This window comes from Calliphora vicina, chromosome 2, assembly GCF_958450345.1.
Source record: "Calliphora vicina chromosome 2, idCalVici1.1, whole genome shotgun sequence".
Classification (NCBI taxonomy): Eukaryota; Metazoa; Arthropoda; class Insecta; order Diptera; family Calliphoridae; genus Calliphora; species Calliphora vicina.
This window is the reverse complement of record NC_088781.1, coordinates 127,670,209-127,689,914: the sequence shown is the minus strand read 5'-3', so window position 1 is coordinate 127,689,914 and position 19,706 is coordinate 127,670,209. Positions and strand designations below refer to the sequence as shown.

The 19,706-nt window shown below is 28.4% G+C and overlaps 1 protein-coding gene across 1 annotated transcript in view; it reads left to right on the top strand.

Moving 5' to 3' along the window:
- Nucleotides 1–19,706, top strand: part of Pkg21D (Protein kinase, cGMP-dependent at 21D) — a 55,867-nt gene that overhangs the window by 20,091 nt on the left and 16,070 nt on the right. The gene's annotated exons all lie outside the window — the stretch shown is intronic.

The following is a 19,706-nucleotide window of genomic DNA, read 5'->3' as shown; positions in this document are numbered from 1 at the left end:
ATAAAAAATAAAAAAAAATAAACTAATTATAAATTAATTTACACCTGAGTCGGAAAGTTTGTGGGCTAAATCAGCTAAACACTTAAATACACAAAACTTATTTTTTAATAAACATTAACAAATTTCATTGTACTAACGGAAATAGTTTGTTATAAGCAAAGGTAAAGGGTGTGCCAAAATTCATACCAGATTGTGCAAAAAAGATTTCCCAACCAAAAAAACAAACAGTTTGACAGCTGACAGTTTTGGGCCAGTAAACATGGACCGTAGATCTCTATGCAGTTCACAATTTTAGCACCAATCGAGGGTCCTTATATAGTTCGAATTGAGCCTCAATCTTAGGTTTATTTAGTTCAATTTTAGCTTCAATAGTATGTCTTTATGAAGTTCAATTTTAGCTTCAATTATAGCTTTTTATGAATTTCCATTTTAACTTCAATCGTAGGTCTCCATGTAGTTCAAATTTAGCTTCAATCGTAGGTCTTTACTAAGTTCAACTTTAGCTTCAATCATAGGTCATTATTCAGTTCAATTTTAATTTCAATCGTATGTCTTTAGGTTCAATCGTTGGTCTTCATGTAGTTCCACATGAGCTTCAATCGTAGGTCTTTATTCAGTTCAGTTTTAACTTCAATCGTAGGTCTCTATTCTGTTCAAATTTAGCTTCAATCATAGGTCTTTATGTAAATCAATTAGCTTCAATCGTAGCTGTTTATGTAGTTCAAATTTAGCTTCAATCGTTGGTCTTCATGTAGTTCAACCTGAGCTTTAATCGAAGATCTTTATTCAGCTCAATTTTAATTTCAATCGTAGGTCTTTATTCTGTTCAAATTTAGCTTCAATCATAGGTCTTTCTGTAAATCAATTAGCTTCAATCGTAGCTGTTTATGTAGTTCAATTTTAGCTTCAATTGTAGCCCTTTATGAAGTTCAATTTTAGCTTCAATCGCAGTTCTTTATGTATTTCAAATTTATCTTCAATCATAGGTCTTTATTTAGTTAATTTTTAGCTTCAATCGTAGGTCTTCATGTAGTTCAACATTAGCTTCAATCTCAGGTCTTTATTCAGATCAATCTTAGCTTCAATCGTAGGTCTTTATTCAGTTCATCTTTAGCTTCAATTATAGGTCATTAATCAGTTCAATTTTAACTTCAATCGTAGGTCTTTATGTAGTTCAAATTTAGCTTCAATCGTTGGTCTTCATGTAGTTCAACTTGAGCGTAAATCGTTGGTCTTCATGTAGTTCCACATGAGCTTCAATCGTAGGTCTTTATTCAGTTCAGTTTTAACTTCAATCGTAGGTCTCTCTCTGTTCAAATTTAGCTTCAATCATAGGTCTTTCTGTAAGTCAATTAGCTTCAATTGTAACTCTTTATGAAGTTCAATTTTAGTTTCAATTGTAGCTCTTTATGTAGTTCAAAATTAGCTTCGCTCGTAGATCTTTATTCAGTTCAATTTTAGCTTCAATCGTAGGTCTATATGTAGTTCAAATTTAGCTTCAATTATAGGTCTTTGTTTAGTTAATTTTTAGCTTCAATCGTAGGTCTTCATGTAGTTCAATATTAGCTTCAATCTTAGGTCTTTATTCAGATCAATTTTAGCTTCAATCGTAGGTCTTTATATAGTTCAATTTGAGGATCAATCATAGGTTGTTATGTAGTTCAATTTTAGCTTCAATTGTAGCTTTTTATAAATTTCAATTTTAACTTCAATCGTAGGTCTTTTTTAAATTCAGTTTTATCTTCAATCATAAGTCTTTATGTAGTTCAATTTTAGCTTCAATCGCAGGTCTTTATACAGTTCAATTTTAGCTTCAATCGTAGGTCTTAATGTAGTTCAATTTAAACTGCAATCGTAGGTCGTTATTAAGTTCAGTTTTAGCTTCAATCATAAGCCTTTATGTAGTTCAATTTAGCTTCAATCATAAGCCTTTATGTAGTTCAATTTAGCTTCAATCGTAGGCCTCTATAGTTCAAATTTAGCTTCAATCGTTGGTCTTCATGTACTTCAACTTGAGCTTCAATCGTAGCTCTTTATTCTGTTCAAATTTAGCTTCAATCATAGGTCTTTATGTAAGTCAATTATCTTCAATTGTAGCTCTTTATGAAGTTCAATTTTAGCTTCAATTGTAGCTCTTTATGTAGTTCAAAATTAGCTTCACTCGTAGATCTTTATTCAGTTCAATTTCAGCTTCAATCGTAGGTCTATATGTAGTTCAAATTTAGCTTCAATCATAGGTCTTTGTTTAGTTAATTTTTAGCTTCAATCGTAGGTCATCATGTAGTTCAAATTTAGCTTCAATCATAGGTCTTTGTTTAGTTAATTTTTAGCTTCAATCGTAGGTCATCATGTAGTTCAATATTAAAATTTTTTTTTTTTTTTTTTAATTTTTTTTTTAATAATTAGCAAAAAAAAAAAACTTTTGGTGAAAAAAAAAATTCGGGTCAATATCCATATTGTCTATATTAATGACTTAGTAATCCAGATATAGGTCAAAAATAGGTAAAAAATCGAGGTGCTCACGAAGGTGAAGGGTATAATGATTAAAATTTACTTTTTTGTAAAGCTTTACGATTGATGGCACGGTTTTTAATAACCGGTTATAACCGGTTTTTTTGGTTAAGTCGGTTTCGGTTTTTTTGAAAAGCACACATTTCGAATATCGAAGAAACCGGGTTTTTCTCCTCGAATAACCGGTTTCTTTAAAAAATATTCGAAATCTAATAAACTTTTAAAATAAATACTCCAACTATTTTATAATATTTTATATTTCGGGGATTCAAACGGTCTGCTATTAGGTCGTATTGTCATAATGTCGTAAAATATTTTTTTTAGTTTAAACAAATTTTTGTTGGGTTTCAAACAAAAAAGTTATAAACTAATAAGACTTTTTGAACAATATTTATTGGTTTGTCATAAAATAACACTTTTTTGTTTGCAGCACAAGAAGAATTTGTTTAAACTAAAAAAAATATTTTACGACATTATGACAATACGACCTAAGTCGTATAAGGAGTATTTATTTTAAAAGTTTATTGGATTTCGATATTTTTTAAAGAAACCGGTTATTCGAGGAGAAAAACCCGGTTTCTTCGATATTCGAAATGTGTGCTTTTCAAAAAAACCGAAACCGACTTAACCAAAAAAACCGATTATAACCGGTTATTAAAAACCGTGCCATCACCCTAGTCTATATGTAGTTAAATTTTAGCTTCAATCGTAAAGCTTTACAAAAAAGTAAATTTTAATCATTATACCCTTCACCTTCGTGAGCACCTCGATTTTTTACCTATTTTTGACCTATATCTGGATTACTAAGTCATTAATATAGACAATATGGATATTGACCCGAATTTTTTTTTCACCAAAAGTTTTTTTTTTATTAAAAAAAAAATAAAAAAAAAAAAATTTTAATTAAAAAAAAAATTTAAAAAGACAATTCAAAAAAAAAAATTTTCAAAACAACTTTAGAAAAAAAAATAAATTTTGTTTACATAAAAATATTAAAAATTTTAATTTTGAAGTATAATTTGGTTTCGACGAATCGCATTCTGGACGTCTAATTGTGGGCCTCTTTATCGAGCATCGAATAACACGAGCAATGTTAGCATCCAAAGCGTCAATTCAGGATAAACCAGTGACTTCTCTTGACTTGCGGTCAATTGACAGATACATTTCTCGAAATCCAATTAACTCCAAATTTGGATTTCAATAAATCAATCCGATCGAGATGTGTTGTTGAAACCACATCTCGTCCGGATCAATGTTATTCATATTTTGAAACGAAAAATCATTGATCATGATCGTTCGGTAACGGTCTCCATTAGCCTTAACGCGTGCTCCGTCTTCATATTTAAAAAAATAAGGTCTGATTATACCGCACCAAACGGTGAAAATGTTGCTACAGAAAAATATAATTCTAGAACTAAATCTATAAAAAAGGACATGAACAAGTAAAATCAGAAGGAGTAGCATGATTTATTTGATATTTAATAAAAAGAAAAACTATAAGAAAGTCTATATTCGGTTGTGCCGTAACTTATATAGCCTTCCCCAATGTATTCTTTAAGATAAATATTAAAAACAATTTAAAGTGAAAACAAGTATCACCAAATTATACTTTAAAAATAAAAATTTTTTGATGAACAAAATTTAAAAAAAAAAATATCAAATATATTTATTTGTGGAAAAATTGTATGCCAAAAATAAATTTTAAATGTTTTTAAAATTTTTAAAAAATTTATTTTTTTTTATTTTATTAGTGAAAAAAATAGTATGAAAAAAAATTTTGGTGAAAAAAAAATTCGGGTTAAAAAATATTGCCATCGATTTCAAAAATGAGTTCACTTCCAATGGAATCCCCATATACTTTATGGGATTGCAACTGGAAAATGTATAAATTACAAATGGAATGACAAACTTATACCCTTGCCACTCATGATGAAGGGTAGATATTAAAACCTAGAAAATATAGCACAAATGGCTATTGCAAAACCTTTGAGTAAATCAGTTTATAGCCAAGAAACCCCCAAAATAAAAAGTCTAGCTGGGTTAAAATATCGACCCCCCCTTACTGCAAAACTCTTTTTATTCCCATTTCCTACTTTTTGTTATTAGTCTCCATATCATGCCATTATTTAGCTCTTTACAATACTTTAGAAAATAAAACACTGCAATATAAATTGATAGTACAAAACAAGTGACTAAACCAACACCCCATTCATTAATTCCATGTTTTTATCTAATAAAGAAAATTTACTGTCAATTGTGCTAAAGTTTCTTTTGTTTAGCAATTTCTTTCATTCACTTCACCCTGACATTTACTTTGCATTAAAAAGATTTTCCTTTTCCCCATTAATAAAATAGACTACACAAAATTAGACAATATGTGAACAATATGCTGAAATACATATTTGAAAGCAAAATGACTAGACACGGAGAAAAATTAAAAAACTTTTAAATGAATTAGTTTTTCAAAAAAAAATTATGAAATTAATATAGATTTGCTGGTTTTCATCAACACTCTTCATTTTATTTGCTGTCAATTGTTAACCTTAAGTATTTAAATCACTCTTACTTATTTTCATATAATTTCTCTCTGTGTCTTGTCTATAGTTCACCAGCCTATTTGTACATACATATGTATGGCTGTCTAAATTTATATAGTAATTCATTCAAGTGATTTATTTTTAAGGAAATTTAGTGGTATTTTTTCTTGTGTGAGTTCTAAAGATTTGATGTCTCAGTTAAACGTGTGAGTAAATCATATAAATACGTTTATTTTTTCTAGCGTTGGTATTTACTTTGCGTTAATTTTAATTTAAAAAATTTATTTTTAAATTGATTTTATTTATTTTTTGCGTACATTGTTTTTTATGTTCTATTTTTCTGTGAGTTTTCTTCTAATTTAAACATTATCATAATTATGGTTCATTCGAACTAAATATTTGTTAGAGGTTCTATGGCATTAAACCCAAACAAATAAACAAAATAAATAAAGATAATCTTTTGATTTCCTTTAGAAATTGTTTGGATGTTTGTCAAAGATTTAATAGATATGTGTACAACTACCTAAGTAAATATGTAGATACCCTGCAGGGCTTGGAAAAATTTATTAGCCACAAAAATTCAGCATTAGTTACCCTCCAAACTACTTGTCTGGCGAATATTTCTAGATCATATCATGATAGTACACCCGTTTATCATCAAAGTGAAAATAAAAGTAAATATAGTTCATTTGGTGGCATATAACAAGAAGAAAACAACATATCTTATTGAATTGTTTATGTAATTTCTTTAATAGCAATTTAGTTAATTTTTTGTTCAGGTAATTAACGCCTGTTCCCAACGCTACAAACACTCAGTCCCAGTTTGATGAGTTAGCCAATATGCTATCTGCCTTATTAAATTGTCTATTTCTGTGATATTTCTATTGTAGCAATTTCAAAATGAAGATGTCACTTAGTAGCCATACTGAACAGTTGCTAATTTGCCACCTCTACAACTGCAGGGTATGTACAAATAATGTTTACATATTAGCATGATGTATTTCATTTTCTAGTAAATCATCGGAAAAACAAAAGACACTTTTTAATCATATTATACTTCTTTGCAATGTACGTCAATTGATGGTATTACTAATGCTGCAAACATTAATACAGTGGGATCTAAAAGGGAAATTTTCACTAAATATCAGCCCATACAAATTATCTTTGAGTTCAGTTGTAGTTCAGATTCTAGTTCAGATTCTAGTTCAGATTCTAGTTCAAATTCTAGTTCAGATTCTAGTTCAGATTCTAGTTCAGATTCTAGTTCAGATTCTAGTTCAAATTCTAGTTCAGATTCTAGTTCAGATTCTAGTTCAGATTCTAATTCAGATTCTAGTTCAGATTCTAGTTCAGATTCTAGTTCAGATTCTAGTTCAGATTCTAGTTCAGATTCTAGTTCAGATTCTAGTTCAGATTCTAGTTCAGATTCTAGTTCAGATTCTAGTTCAGATTCTAGTTCAGTTCTAGTTCAGTTCTAGTTCAGCTCTAGTTCAAGTTCTAGTTCAGTTCTAGTTCAAGTTCTAGTTCAGTTCTAGTTCAGTTCTAGTTCAGTTCTAGTTCAGTTCTAGTTCAGTTCTAGTTCAGTTCTAGTTCAGTTCTAGTTCAGTTCTAGTTCAGTTCTAGTTCAGTTCTAGTTCAGTTCTAGTTCAGTTCTAGTTCAGTTCTAGTTCAGTTCTAGTTCAGTTCTAGTTCAGTTCTAGTTCAGTTCTAGTTCAGTTCTAGTTCAGTTCTAGTTCAGTTCTAGTTCAGTTCTAGTTCAGTTCTAGTTCAGTTCTAGTTCAGTTCTAGTTCAGTTCTAGTTCAGATTCTAGTTCAGATTCTAGTTCAGATTCTAGTTCAGTTCTAGTTCAGTTCTAGTTCAAGTTCTAGTTCTAGTTCAGTTCTAGTTCTAGTTCAGTTCTAGTTCTAGTTCAGTTCTAGTTCAGTTCTAGTTCAGTTCTAGTTCAGTTCTAGTTCAAGTTCTAGTTCTAGTTCAGTTCTAGTTCAGTTCTAGTTCAGTTCTAGTTCAGTTCTAGTTCAGTTCTAGTTCAGTTCTAGTTCAGTTCTAGTTCAGTTCTAGTTCAGTTCTAGTTCAGTTCTAGTTCAGTTCTAGTTCAGTTCTAGTTCAGTTCTAGTTCAGTTCTAGTTCAGTTCTAGTTCAGTTCTAGTTCAGTTCTAGTTCAGTTCTAGTTCAGTTCTAGTTCAGTTCTAGTTCAGTTCTAGTTCAGTTCTAGTTCAGTTCTAGTTCAGTTCTAGTTCAGTTCTAGTTCAGTTCTAGTTCAGTTCTAGTTCAGTTCTAGTTCAGTTCTAGTTCAGTTCTAGTTCAGTTCTAGTTCAGTTCTAGTTCAGTTCTAGTTCAGTTCAGTTCTAGTTCAGTTCTAGTTCAGTTCTAGTTGAGTTCTAGTTGAGTTCTAGTTGAGTTCTAGTTGAGTTCTAGTTCAGTTCTAGTTCAGTTCTAGTTCAGTTCTAGTTCAGTTCTAGTTGAGTTCTAGTTGAGTTCTAGTTGAGTTCTAGTTGAGTTCTAGTTGAGTTCTAGTTGAGTTCTAGTTGAGTTCTAGTTCAGTTCTAGTTCAGTTCTAGTTCAGTTCTAGTTCAGTTCTAGTTCAGTTCTAGTTCAGTTCTAGTTCAGTTCTAGTTCAGTTCTAGTTCAGTTCTAGTTCAGTTCTAGTTCAGTTCTAGTTCAGTTCTAGTTCAGTTCTAGTTCAGTTCTAGTTCAGTTCTAGTTCAGTTCTAGTTCAGTTCTAGTTCAGTTCTAGTTCAGTTCTAGTTCAGTTCTAGTTCAGTTCTAGTTCAGTTCTAGTTCAGTTCTAGTTCAGTTCTAGTTCAGTTCTAGTTCAGTTCTAGTTCAGTTCTAGTTCAGTTCTAGTTCAGTTCTAGTTCAGTTCTAGTTCAGTTCTAGTTCAGTTCTAGTTCAGTTCTAGTTCAGTTCTAGTTCAGTTCTAGTTCAGTTCTAGTTCAGTTCTAGTTCAGTTCTAGTTCAGTTCTAGTTCAGTTCTAGTTCAGTTCTAGTTCAGTTCTACTTGAGTTCTAGTTGAGTTCTAGTTGAGTTCTAGTTGAGTTCTAGTTCAGTTCTAGTTCAGTTCTAGTTCAGTTCTAGTTCAGTTCTAGTTCAGTTCTAGTTCAGTTCTAGTTCAGTTCTAGTTCAGTTCTAGTTCAGTTCTAGTTCAGTTCTAGTTCAGTTCTAGTTCAGTTCTAGTTCAGTTCTAGTTCAGTTCTAGTTCAGTTCTAGTTCAGTTCTAGTTCAGTTCTAGTTCAGTTCTAGTTCAGTTCTAGTTCAGTTCTAGTTCAGTTCTAGTTCAGTTCTAGTTCAGTTCTAGTTCAGTTCTAGTTCAGTTCTAGTTCAGTTCTAGTTCAGTTCTAGTTCAGTTCTAGTTCAGTTCTAGTTCAGTTCTAGTTCAGTTCTAGTTCAGTTCTAGTTCAGTTCTAGTTCAGTTCTAGTTCAGTTCTAGTTCAGTTCTAGTTCAGTTCTAGTTCAGTTCTAGTTCAGTTCTAGTTCAGTTCTAGTTCAGTTCTAGTTCAGTTCTAGTTCAGTTCTAGTTCAGTTCTAGTTCAGTTCTAGTTCAGTTCTAGTTCAGTTCTAGTTCAGTTCTAGTTCAGTTCTAGTTCAGTTCTAGTTCAGTTCTAGTTCAGTTCTAGTTCAGTTCTAGTTCAGTTCTAGTTCAGTTCTAGTTCAGTTCTAGTTCAGTTCTAGTTCAGTTCTAGTTCAGTTCTAGTTCAGTTCTAGTTCAGTTCTAGTTCAGTTCTAGTTCAGTTCTAGTTCAGTTCTAGTTCAGTTCTAGTTCAGATTCTAGTTCAGATTCTAGTTCAGATCTAGTTCAGTTCTAGTTCAGTTCTAGTTCAGTTCTAGTTCAGTTCTAGTTCAGTTCTAGTTCAGATTCTAGTTCAGATTCTAGTTCAGATTCTAGTTCAGATTCTAGTTCAGATTCTAGTTTAGATTCTAGTTCAGATTCTAGTTCAGATTCTAGTTCAGATTCTAGTTCAGATTCTAGTTCAGATTCTAGTTCAGATTCTAGTTCAGATTCTAGTTCAGATTCTAGTTCAATTCTAGTTCAATTCTAGTTCAATTCTAGTTCAGATTCTAGTTCAGATTCTAGTTCAATTCTAGTTCAGATTCTAGTTCAGATTCTAGTTCAGATTCTAGTTCAGGTTCTAGTTGTGATTCTGGTTCAGATTCTAGTTCAGATTCTAGTTCAGATTCTAGTTCAGATTCTATTTCTGATTCTAGTTCAGATTCTAGTTCAATTCAGTTCAGTTCTAGTTATTTTCAGTATTTTCTTCCAAAAATCTCTCTGTAATCCCACTGTAGTTATTTTCTTTCAGTCACATGCATTATTTTTCCTCTAAATTGTAATTATTTTTGTTTAGTTTTATTTCTTTTCTTTAAAAGTTAAATAACTTTTCCTTTTATTTTGTTGCTATCAGTTGGTTTAAACAACAATCTTTAAAAGCTGCAGTAATACACAAATTCTATTATACAAATCTAAATAAAAATCTGAAAAAGTAAATAAATTTTTCAGCAAAAATCAAATCACTTGACTTTAAGTACCAACAAAACAAACACTAGAGGTAATTCAACCGAGGGCACTAGAGAGTACTAAGACAAAAAATTACTTTAAACAAATAAATAGAAATAAAAGCATGAACAATTATTTAAATTAATTTATGAGAAATGATGTCAAAAATAAGCCAGCAAACTTTGAAAAAACAAAAAAAGTTAAATTTTATTTTTCTGAGAATTTCTGTAAAAAAAACTTACAAAATATGATTTTTGAAAGCCTTTTTTAATTTCAAAATTTAAATATTAAAAAATATATATTTTTGCTGGGTTTATGCTTAAAAATGGGGGAAGAGAGGCAAGTTTTATATAAAATTTGAATTGTTGACTCTTTACTGTTGTATGTTAATTAAGTTGACTGCTACTACGATTTATTATTCTTCACGACAATTTTGTTTATTTGAATTTTATATAAAAAAAATTGTTTTAAATATTGTTGTTTTGTAAAACCAAATAAAACTCATGCTTTTTACAATACAAAAAAAATCTTAATTAAGAAACAATTTCTTTTCTATAAATATATTTTCCCCATATGTGTTTTATCTAAATGTTTGATCAAATTTACACCTAAATATAGCTGTTTTGGTTAGAACACGTTTCACACTCAATCAATCTTAATATACATTCGATTAAATATCAAAACAAAAATAAAAAAAAAACAAAAAAATATTGAAATGTTCATTATTATTAAATTGCTATTGGTCATGATGATTACAAATGACGAAGATGATGATGACAAATGTGTAATTTAGTCCGTCATATGGTTGTTAAATTTCTATGGTTTGTCAAATATTATTTATTAATAATCATTATAATCATTCGTACAGGTATATTTTTATACATATCTATTTGAAAAACGCAGTCATTTCACATTTAATCATTAATATGATTTGACATAATTTATTTACAATTTGTTTGGGGAGCGGAAAATAAAAATTTTAATTAATGAAGAACATTTAATTGTTTATGAAATTTTGTAAAATGATTTAAATTGTTTGTTAAATGTAAAAATATTATTATAATGCATCAATAATTGCAAATAAAGGGTATTTCATTAAGAGCTTCCTACATCTGTGCATGTTTATCATAACCATTTCAAAATGTTGATAACTTTTTTTTAACAATATTATGGTCACTGTAATTGTTTATAGGATTATGGTAATCACGTTCATGATGAATCACTATACAATATTATAGTATTATAACCATAACCACAGAACAACAAAATATTGTGAAGTATTACATTGAAGTTTAATATTAGTCCAATTTTAACTTCAATTGCAAGACTCTATGTAGACGAATATTAGGTTGAATTGAAGCTCTCTAATTAGTAATGATTTAGCTTCAATTTTAGATTCAATCGTAGGTCTATATGTAGCTCTATTTTAGCTTCAATCATCGGTATTTATGTAGCTCAATTTTAACTTCAATCGTAGGTCTTTATGTAGTTCAATTGTAGCTTCAATCGTAGGTCTTTATTAAGCTCAATTTTACCTTCAATCATGGGTCTTTACGTAGTTCAATTTGGTCTTCAATCTTAGGTCTTTGTTTAGTTAAATTTTAGCTTCAATCTTCGGTCTTTATGTAGCCCTATTTTATATTCAATCATCTGTGTTTATGTAGTTCAATTTTAGCTTCAATCACATGTCTTTATATAGTTCAATTTTAGCTTCAATCGTAGGTCTTTATGAAGCTCAATTTTACCTTCAATCATGGGTCTATACGTAGTTCAATTTGGTCTTCAATCTTAGGTCTTTGCTTAGTTTAATTTTAGCTTCAATCTTCGGTATTTATGTAACACGATTTCAGCTTAAATCATAGGTCTTTATGTATCTCAATTTCAGCTTCAATCGTAGGTCTTTAAGTAGTCCAATTTTAACTTCAATAGTAAGACTCTATGTAGTTCAATATTAGCTTGAATTGAAGCTCTCTAATTAGTAATGTTTTAGCTTCAATTTTAGCTTCAATCGTAGGTCTATAAGTAGCTCAATTTTAGCTTCAATCGTAGGTCTTTATATAGTTCAATTTTAGCTTCAATCATAGGTCTTAATGAAGCTCAATTTTATCTTCAATGATCGGTCTTTATATAGCTCAATTTTAGCTTCAATCGTAGGTCTTTATGTAGCTCAATTTTAGCTTCAATCGTAGGTCTTTATGAAGCTCAATTTTACCTTCAATCATGGGTCTTTACGTAGTTCAATTTGGTCATCAATCTTAGGTCTTTGTTTAGTTCAATTTTAGCTTCAATCTTCGGTATTTATGTAACCCGATTTCAGCTTAAATCATAGGTCTTTATGTAGCTAAATTTTAGTTTCAATCGTAGGTCTTTAAGTAGTCCAATTTTAGCTTCAATCGTAAGACTCTATGTAGTTCAATATTAGCTTGAATTGAAGCTCTCTAATTAGTAATGTTTTACCTTCAATTTTAGATTCAATCGTAGGTCTCTATGTAGCTCAATTTTAGCTTCAATCATCGGTCTTTATGTAGCTCAATTTTAACCTCAATCGTAGGTCTTTATGTAGTTCAATTGTAGCTTCAATCATCGGTCTTTATGGAGTTCAATTTTAGCTTCAATCTTATGTCTTTATGTAGTTCAATTTGGTCTTCAATCTTAGGTCTTTGCTTAGTTCAATTTAACTTCAATGTTCGGTCTTTATGTAGCCCAATTTTAGCTTCAATCGTGGGTCTTTATGTAGTTAAATTTAAACTTCAATCATTGGTATTTATGTAGTTCAATTTTACTTTCAATCATAAGTCTTTATGTAGCCCAATTTTACCTTCAATCTCAGGTCTTTATATAGTTCGATTTTAGCCTCAATTGTAGGGGTTTATATTATTCAATATTATCTTCAATTATAGGTCTTTATGTACTTCAATTTCAGCTTCAATCATAGGTCTTTATGTGGCCCAATTTCAGCTTCAATCATAGGTATTTATGTAGTTCAGTTTTAGCTTCAATCATAGGTCTTTATGTAGTTCAGTTTTAGCTTCAATTCTAAGTCTTTATGTAGCTCAATTTTAGCTTCAATCGTAGGTCTTTATGTAGCCCAATTTCAGCTTCAATCCTGGGTCTTTATGTAGTTAAATATTAGCTTCAATTCGTAGGTCTTTATGTAGTTCAATTTTATCTTCAATCATAGGACTTTATGTAGCTTCAATCTCAGGTCTTTATGTATCCCAATTTTAGCTTCAATCGTAGGTCTTTATGTAGTTCATTTTTATCTTCAATCTCATGTCTTTATGTACTTCAATTTTTGCTTCAATCTTAGGTCTTCCTGTATTTTAATTTTGGCTTCAATCGTAGGTCTTTATGAAGTTCAATTTTAGCTTTAATCGTAGATACATATTTATGTATGTATGTAAAAATACATTGCGTATTTGTTAGTAATCTTGAAACGGAAATTAAACAGACTACACCCAAATTAAACTGTCTAGTATGTGGGCTAATATGTCTGAAATATCGACAGATTCCCTATTTTAGTTTTACATGCATACATGATTTCTTCAGCATTCATTTACGTTAAAATTTTAATTAAATTTTCCAAAAACAATGTCTGTCAAAGTTAATTAATATGTGGGATAGAAATTCTATGCAGCCAAAACAAAAATAAAAAAAAACAGAAATGAAATGAAATTAGAACATTTGTTAAATTTATGTCATAATAAACCAAACATAACCATGGCCTTGAATTCCAAACAATATGACAGAAATACGCAAAGAAATTGCCAAAATATTGTATATAAATACTTATTAATGAAATGAAAAATGAATGAACAGAAAAAAGTATGCAACAATAAGAAATTAGCAAAAAAAAATAGCTTAAAACATTATTTTCATTTTGACATTTTGTAGAGAGTACTTGTATGTATAAGAGTATGTTCAAACAAATATTTTACTAAATATTAAACAAAAAATTTCGAAAATTACTTAACAGTCAATCATTAAGCTGTGATGGCAAACACAACTAAAAGGGAAACGTGAAAACAAATATTTACCAAACAATTTGTGAAACAAAATCCTTCAATGAAAAATTTCTCAAAAGCTTTGCGTGTTTAGGAATTGTAACCAATTCTCAAGGCAGACAAACATGCCTCAACACTAAAGAGGTTAAATCTATATGAAAATGTAAGTCTATAAACTAGAAGTGTCTATAGACACTTGTCATTTAAAAACAAAAGAAATTCTCAAATAAATTAATTTATATCTATTCCAAATCTTTTGAAACCATCAAGAACCAGCTGCTTTTGCACAAATATTTCAAATTAATTGCTTCACTTTCTTTTGAAAGACTAAGCAATTTCGTCATCAGTAATTATTAATGTAAATCGCTCGATAAATATGGCGTGTTTCATTTACTTATACTTAAAGACTATAAAAGTTAAACGCTTATTGTCTTTTTTGATTTTAAGCTGAAATGGCTATGAATTTAATTAAGTTTTCTTCTTGCTTGATTTTGTATACCTATTGTGGAACGTTTTAATTAAATTTTTATCTACAAAGCAAAGGGTCTTTTACTTAAATATAACAGTGCAGTGTTATTAACATTATCAGTTGATCGTTTAACAGAAAAACACAATATTAAATACAGTAAAGGAAACAAAGCTAAAGCATACTTTAGGGAGATGATTGGAAATAAAAATATTTTAAGGCAGGCAACATAAAATGAACATTAAAAGGCTTGAATTATTAGGTTGGAAAGAAAGTCATTTCTTGCAAAATTAATACGTATTTATTTACATATATTAATTTAAATAGAAAATTTAAAAAAAAAACTTTATGAACGATTGAAGAATTGAATTACAGAAAGATCTACAATTGAAGCTAAAAATGAACTACATGAAGACCTACGATTGAAGCTAAAATTGAACAACAAAAAGATCAAAGATCGAAGCTAAAATAGATCTATATAAAGATCTACCATTGAGGCTAAAATTTAACTACATAAAGATCTATGATTGAAGCTGAAATTGATCTACAAAAGATGAACAATTGAAGCTAAAATTGAGCTATATAAAGACCTATGATTGAAGCTGAAATTGATCTACAAAAGATACACAATTGAAGCTAAAATTGAGCTATAAAAAGACCTACGCTTGAAGCTAAAATTAAACTACAGAGCGACCTACGCTTGAAGCTAAAATTAAACTACAGAAAGACCTACGATTGAAGCTAAACTACATAAAGACCTAAGTTCGAAGCTAAAACTGAGCTACATAAAGTCCTACCAACGATTGGAAATTAAACTACTAAAGACCTACTCTTGAACATAAAATTGAACTCGGTTTTAGATTTTATTAACTTATATGTTCTTTTGGAGGGAGCATATCTGTTATTTTTTCTCACTTAGTTATTCAACATTAAATTTGAAACAACAAAGTTTTTTTTGCTTCAAAAATTTCGAATTTTATATCAACGAATCATCATATGGGGGAAGTTTTGCTTTACTTCTTTAATTTGCCGCTGAAGCACACTGATTGCTAACCAAAGCTTAAGGTGAAACGTGTGAGAGATGGTTTGTTCGATTCAGAAATGGTGATTTTGACACGGCAGACAAAGATCGCCCAGGCCAACCAAAAAAGTTTGAAGACCATGAAATGGAGGCATTACTCCTTGAAGATTGTTGTAAAACTCAATAAGAGCTTTCAAAATCATTGGGAGCTACTCAAGCAGAAATTTCAAAACGTTTGTGAGCAGCAGGATTTATCCAAAAGCAGGGAAATTAGGTAACATATGAATTGAAGCCGATAGACATAGAAAGACGATTTTGCATGTCCGAAATGATGCTTGAACGCTATAAAAGAAAATCATTTTTACACCGGATCATTACTTGCGGTGAAAAATGGATCCATTACGTATGTGAAGCTCAGCCAACTAGCCGAATCGCCACCAAAGCCAAATATCCAAGGCTCTAAGGTACTAGTCCTTATTTAATGGGACCAAAATGCTCCTATCTATTAAGAGCAGCTGAAATCTGACCAGACTATCTCAGGGAACCTGTACCGAATGCAACTGATTCCTTTGAAGCTAACATTTTCCGAATATCGCCAAGAATATGGGGCCAGACACGAAACCGTAAATTCCATCATGACAACACTCGGTCACATGTTGCAATACCTGTTAAAAAGTATTTCAAATTATGGGTTGGGAAATTTTGTCTCTCTCGCTTTATAGTCCAGACCATGCCCCTTCCGACTACTATTTGTTTCGATCTATGCAGAACGCTCTCTCTGGGATACTCTTTAGTTGAAATAGAGTATCCGAAATTAGTTTGATTTGTTCTTGTTCTCAAAAGATGAGCAGTTCTTTTGGCTCGGAATCAATATGTTTGCAGACAGATGGGAAAAGGTCATAGCTAAAAATGAACAATTCTTCCAACAAATTTATATTGTACAAATATTTCAAAATAAAAACTAAAAATTTGAATAACAAAAATTTCGGGAAAATTAACTTTTCGAGAAGTTTTCGCGAAATTAGCTATTTATCGAAAATTTTCGTGAAATTTGCAATTTATAGTAAATTTTCAGGAAATTTGCAGTTTATAGCTAATTTCAAGAAATTAGGTATTTATAGTAAATTTTCGAGATTTTGGTATTTATAGTAAATTTTGGAGTTGTTTATATTTATAGTAAATTTTCGAGATTTTGCTATTTATAGTGAAGTTTTCAGAAATTTGCTATTTATAGTAAATTTTCGAGAAATTTGCTATTTATATTAATTTTCAAGAAATTTGCTATTTATAGTAAATATTCGAGATTTTACTACTCATAGGAAATTATGGAGATTTTTCTATTTATAGTAAATTTTCGAGAAATTTAGCTATTTATATTAATTTTCAAGAAATTTGCTATATATAGTAAATTTTCGAGATTTTCCTATTTATAGTAAATTTTCGAGATTGTGCTATTTATAATGAAGTTTTCAGAAATTTGCTATTTATATTAAATTTTCCAGATTTTACTATTTATAGTAAATTTTCGAGAAATTTGCTATTTATATTAATTTTCAAGAAATTTGCTATTTATAGTAAATATTCGAGATTTTTTTATTTATAGTAAATTTTCGAGATTGTGCTATTTATAGTGAAGTTTTCAGAAATTTGCTATTTATAGTAAATTTTCGAGATTTTGCTATTTATAGTAAATTTTCGAGAAATTTGCTATTTATAGTTAATTTTCGAGAAATTAGCTATTTATATTAATTTTCAAGAAATTTGCTATTTATTGTAAATATTCGAGATTTTACTACTCATAGGAAATTTTGGAGATTTTTCTATTTAAAGTAAATTTTCGAGTTTTCAGAAATTTGCTATTTATATTAAATTTTCCAGATTTTACTATTTATAGTAAATTTTCGAGAAATTTGCTATTTATATTAATTTTCAAGAAATTTGCTATTTATAGTAAATATTCGAGATTTTATTACTCATAGGAAATTTTGGAGATTTTTCTATTTATAGTAAATTTTCGAGAAATTTTGCTATTTATATTAATTTTCAAGAAATTTGCTATATATAGTAAATTTTCGAGAATTTTCTATTTATGGTAAATTTTCGAGAAATTTTGCTATTTATATTAACTTTCAAGGAATTTGCTATATATAGTAAATTTTCGAGATTTTTCTATTTATAGTAAATTTTCGAGAAATTTGCTATTTATATTGAAGTTTTCAGAAATTTGCTATTTATAGTAAATTTTCGAGAAATTTTGCTATTTATATTTTTCAAGAAATTTGCAATATATAGTAAATTTTCGAGATTTTGCTATTTATAGTAAATTTTGGAGATTTTTCTATTTAGAGTAAATTTTCCAGAAATTTAATATTTTTCGACAAATTTACTATTTACAGTAAATTTTCGAGTAATTTGCTATTTATATTAATTTTCAAAAAATTTGCTATCTTTAGTAAATTTTCGTGATTTTGCTATTTATAGTAAATTTTCCAGAAATTTAATATTTTATTAATTTTTGAGAAATTTGCTATTTACAGTAAATTTTCCAGAAATTTGCTATTTATAGAAATTTTCGAGGTTTTGCTATTTACATTAAATTCTGGAGTGGTTTATATTTATAGTAAATTTTCGATATTTTGCTATTTATAGTGAGTTCTCCAGAAATTTGCTATTTATATTCATTTTCCAGAAATTTTCTATTTATAGTAATTTTTAAGGAATTTGCTGTTTATAGTAAATATTCGAGATTTTGCTATTTATAATCAATTTTGGAGATTTTTATATTTATAGTTAATTTTCGAGATTTTGCTATTTATATAAATTTTATAGAAGATTTCAAGAAATTTGCTATTATAATAAATTTTCCAGAAATTTGCTATTTATATTAATTTTCCAGAAATTTTCTATTTATAGTAATTTTTAAGAAATTTGCTATTTATAGTACAAATTCTAGATTTTGCTATTTATAGTCAATTTTGGAGATTTTTATATTTATAGTAAATTTTCGAGATTTTGCTATTTATATAAATTTTCGAGAAATTTTCTATTCATATAAATTTTATAGAAAATTTCAAGAAATTTGCTATTTATATTAATTTTCGAGATTTTGCTATTTATAATAAATTTTCCAGAAATTTGCTGTTTATAATAAATTTTCGAGAGTTTGCTATTTATAGTAGATTTTGGAAATTTTTCTATTTATAGTAAATTTTGGAAAAATTTGCTATTTATAGTAAATTTTCGAGACTTTGCTATTTATATTAAATTTTCCAGAAATTTGATATTTATATTAATTTTGCAGAAATTTGCTATTTATAGTTATTTTCAAGAAATTAGCTATATATAGTAAATATTCGGGATTTTGTAGTAAATTTTCAAGAAATAAGCTATTTATAGTAAATTTTCGAGGAATTTGCTATTTATAGTAATTTTCGAGAAATTTACTATTTATATTAATTTTTTAGAACTTTACTATTTATAGTAAATTTTCGAGATTTTGCTATTTATAATAAATTTTGGAGAAATTTGCTATTTATATTAATTTTCGAGATTTTGCTATTTATAGTCAATTTTGGAGATTTTTCTATTAATAGTAAATTTTAGAGAAATTTACTATTTATATTAATTTTCAAGAAATTTGCTATTAATAGGAAATTTTAAAGAAATTAGTTATTTATAATAAATTTTCGGGAAATTTGCGGTTCATAGTACATTTTTTGGAACAGTTGCTTTTTATAGTAAATTTCCTAGAACATTTGTTATTTATAGTAGATTTTCAAGAAATTCTTCTATCATCCTAGAGAAGTTTATATAGTAAATTTCTTAAAAATTTAGCTATTTATAGCAAATTTCCTAGCTTTTTTTCATTAATTTCCCCTAAAATATACTATTTACCTTGAACTTTTATGAGATTCTTTTGATGTTTCCATTTTTACTCCAATTTTTTTTCTTTCTAATAAAATAAGTTCCAAATTTTATGCAATAAATCGAAAAGAAAAATATAAATAAATAAAATTTAGACAAATTTAAAGCAAAATTGATTCGAAAGATATAAAAAAAAATTTTGCATATATAACACAAATATGTTAATTAAATCATACAATATCAAAATAAAATAATATAAACAAAAATTAGATATACACAAACGTACAATAATGTATTTGTATTATTTACAAACTTAGATACATAGATACATTAAACGATCTAAATGTCTGTCTAGAGATGAAATAACGCAAAATTTTCAAGTAACCAAGACAAGACGAGAATCCCACATATTCAAATAAATAAAAAAAGCTAAACTTAACTAGATGCGAATTTAAATTGAATTGAGAGGGGGAGAACTTGCTTAGAATTTATGTTAATTTAAGTGAGACTCTAGAGCTGAGAAAAAATGTTAAAACTAATTTGAAATCTATAAATAGAAATGAAATTTTTGTAGATCATAAAATGTGTTTTTGGGGGTATTTAAGACAAGATGACATATTAGATGCTTACTAATGAATGAAATTAAATATTTAGTACGTAAATGAAGAGAAATACCTTTTAAATTTAGATCTCTTAAGCAGAGAGGCTATACATTTATATAATAAGCTTTATATAAATCGTTTCTCATTAGAACTGAAAATTAAATTTTAATGACGATATACTGATATGTATTTTAAACCTGAAAATTTG